General features: G+C 44.6%; 1 protein-coding gene across 1 annotated transcript in view; it reads left to right on the top strand.

Moving 5' to 3' along the window:
• Window positions 1-3,378, top strand: part of GOLGA4 (golgin A4) — a 101,156-nt gene that overhangs the window by 37,031 nt on the left and 60,747 nt on the right.

The following is a 3,378-nucleotide window of genomic DNA, read 5'->3' as shown; positions in this document are numbered from 1 at the left end:
ACCCCGCCCCACCCATCATTCTTGACACTGGCTGGAGCCATGCCCTGCCAGGAGCCACGCCCCCCAAGAGTGTTACAGGCAGATGCACACACAGGCAAATGGACTCTAAGCACTTATATATATATAGAGAGAGAATATGAAAGCATCACCTACCAATTTATAAATTGTAACATGAGATTCTTTCCTTCAGATGGTACGATCTTCTCCTTGTGGTTCAACTTGTAATATTACTCTATTATATATGCTTCTTAGTAATATCTGGACTCAGGATATCCATCTCTTTGTTGTATGCAAACGGAAATAGCTCTGTGTGATAATAAACTTGGCCTCTGCCCTGCAGTGAATGATATTGCTGGCTGTATACTTTTAAACTCCATCATACACAGCCCTGGAAAAACAGGAATCTCATGCTTTGAATTTGTGAGAGACGCTTGCAATCACATGGGTTTTTTTGACCCTGGTTTTCAAGGGTATTATATGAGAGAAGGCAGGCCAAATTAAAAATTGCGGTGTCTTTCAGTCACATCTTTGGAATGGAAGTTCTTCTGGGATGTGATGTTTATGGCTTTTTAAGTAGTGAAACTTGAGCGAGTTCTGTACTCTTATACCATGACTTTTGTTGTCTTAGACATTGTTCCGTTCCCTCCATTTTTGGTTAATCAGATCCCTCAAATTAGTTGCAGATTTTTAAAATAGGTTGTTAAACTTGATTATGTTTCAGTTTAGGTTAATGTTATTTGAGGCTTTATATTCTACAAGGTCCCAAAGATCTTTTTGAAGGGTTGCTCTTGAAGAGATAATTTGTAATAAATCTGGTGCACTTTTATTTTTCTTACCAAGTATGCATTCAGCTTGACAACATGCATTATTTTACTGTAATGATTGAACATTTCATACATTTTTTGATGTTCCTAAATGGTTGTCAGGAATCAGAAGTAGGGCTGGAAGGGACCTCTGGAGGTCATTTAGTGCAGCCCCTGCCTTAGGCAGGCTCATTCCTGTCCAAACCATCCTATACAAATCCATAATATAACCTCTTAGTAAAACTACAGTTGACCCTGGCACAACATAAGACACAACACCGAAACCTTCCATAAGTGAAGCAGTGAGACCACAGCATCCAATGTCCTGCTTCTGTAAAATGTTGTTAATGTTGTAAAATTCCTTTATGGCCCAAATATGGCAGTTGGTCTGACCCTAAGCAGAGGGGCAGGACCTTTGACTTTAAGTCCTAGCAGGAGCATTGGCACATCTCATTCAAACTCTTCAATGCCTCTGAGGAAGGCTTAAAAACAAAACAACAAAAAAACCTAACATGCTTGCATAAACCACCACCACCACATGGAGCAGGGAAGGGTCGGGGGGTGAAGTTCCCTCTGAGCCCCGTGTGACAACCAACAAAACCCAGAAGCATAGGAAATATCCATAGTAGAACCTAGGCATTGCTATGCCTGTATTATCACTGACCAGTGGTTGCCCAGTCTCTTTTTGGACATTTTCAATAATGGAGAGTCCACGACTTCCCTTGGCAGTCTATACCACTGGCTCTCTGTTCTAACAATGAGTTCTTCCTGATATGTAGTTTAAATCTTCTTTGCTGCAACTTCAAGTCATTGTTCTGTGTCCTCCACTCTGCAGCAAGAGAAGAAAGGTGTTTTCCCTCTTCCTGATGGCAGCCCTTCAAGTATTTGAAAATTGTTTTCACGTCCCTTTGTAAGCACTTCTTCCACAAGCTAAACATGCCTAGCTCCTTCAGCCTCTTCTTGTCTGACTTGCCTTTCAAGCCCTTTATCATCTTTGTTGCCTGCCTCTAGATACTTTCTGACTTCTCCATGTCCTTTAAAAAATGCAGAGCCTGAAACTGCACACAGTAGTGTAGATGAGGCCTAACCAGTGCTTAGTAGAGAGGCACTATCACCTCCCGTGTCTTTCACCTAGTGTTTCAATTGATGCATCCCAAAACTTCATTCTCCTTTTGTGCAGCTGCATCACACTGCAGACTCATACTGAGCCTGTAATCTACCAGGTGTCCCAGGTCCTTATCCACAGTGCTGCTATCCATCCAAGTGTCACCCACTTTATATTTGCATTTTTGATTATTCTTCCTGACAGGTAGCACCTTGCATTTGTCAACTTTGAACTTCATCTTGTTAGCTTCAGTCCAGCTTTCCAGTCTGTTGATATCCTTCCAAATTGTGCTCCCATCCTCCAATGTGTTTACAGTCCTTCCCAGTTTTGTGTCATCTGCAGACTTGCTCAAGACTTTTTCTGTGCCAACATCCAAACCATCAATAAACACGTTGAACAGCACTGGGGCCCAGGACAGACCCCGGTGGAACTCTGTTTGAAGCCTTCTGCCAGTCTGACATGGATCCTTTTTATAATTACCTTTTTGTTTGCAGCTATTAAACTAGTTGTTTATCCTCTGTATGGTAGTTTTGTGCAGCCTAAATTTGTCCAATTTTTTTATGAGAAGGTCATGTGGGACCTTATTGGGAGCCCTGCTGAAGCCCAGATACACTAACTACATCCACAGCATTCCCTTCATCCACCCAAGTAGTTATTTTGTCAAAGAAGGTGGTCAGGTTTGTTTGATGCAATTTGTTTTTCATAAATCTATGCTGACTGCTTGTAATCAGCCTTCCCTTCTCCTGATGCTTGCAAATGGTCTTCCTTAGGATATGCTCTGGTAACTTCCTGGGTATCTAGGTGAGGCGTGTGGCGGGCCAGTAGGGGGCGCTCCTGCGTTGAGCCGCCCACCTCCCTGCGCCCGACCACCTTCCAGGCTCCGAGTGCCTCCCTTAGGGTGCCTCCCGTCCGGCCGACCCCTTCCCTGGAGCACACCCGCTAGCCTGGGGGTCCCGCTGCCACCATCCAAGGCTCTGGACTCACTTCTGGCTCTGCGCACCTTGGAAAACACAGGCCTGATCGTCCAATGGGTGCTAGACCCAATACAAGCACTTGGGGCACTTCCCAAGTCAGGGGCTGATTAGGAAGCCTCCCTTAGTCCACAGACCTAAGGGGCCTCCTCGGCATAATTTAGTCCCACCCCTCAATACGTCTCCCACACCGGTCACAAAGGAGAACTTTATTGATTACAGGGGTAGGGCAGAAACAGGGTAAAAGGTAGAGCAATATCATTGAAATCTTACAGGAATATCAAAGGAATCCCATAGAGCAAACCAGGGTGGCTGAGGTAGCCGTTTCAACACGCATCTGAGTTACTGAAGCTAAATATCTGATCGGATCTCTAGTAGGTTACTCACTCGCATCGTCCAGAGGTGCTTGTTGTTTCCTCTGGAGGCAGGGCACTCTTGCAGCATGCAGTGATGAGGAGAGAGCCAGGTTCAGATTCACCTGGATGACCGCATGGATAAT

This window comes from Alligator sinensis, unplaced genomic scaffold (genome assembly GCF_000455745.1).
Source record: "Alligator sinensis unplaced genomic scaffold, ASM45574v1 scaffold763_1, whole genome shotgun sequence".
Taxonomy (NCBI): Eukaryota; Metazoa; Chordata; order Crocodylia; family Alligatoridae; genus Alligator; species Alligator sinensis.
The sequence above is the reverse complement of the archived record's forward strand: the minus strand, read 5'-3'. Positions and strand labels throughout refer to the sequence as shown.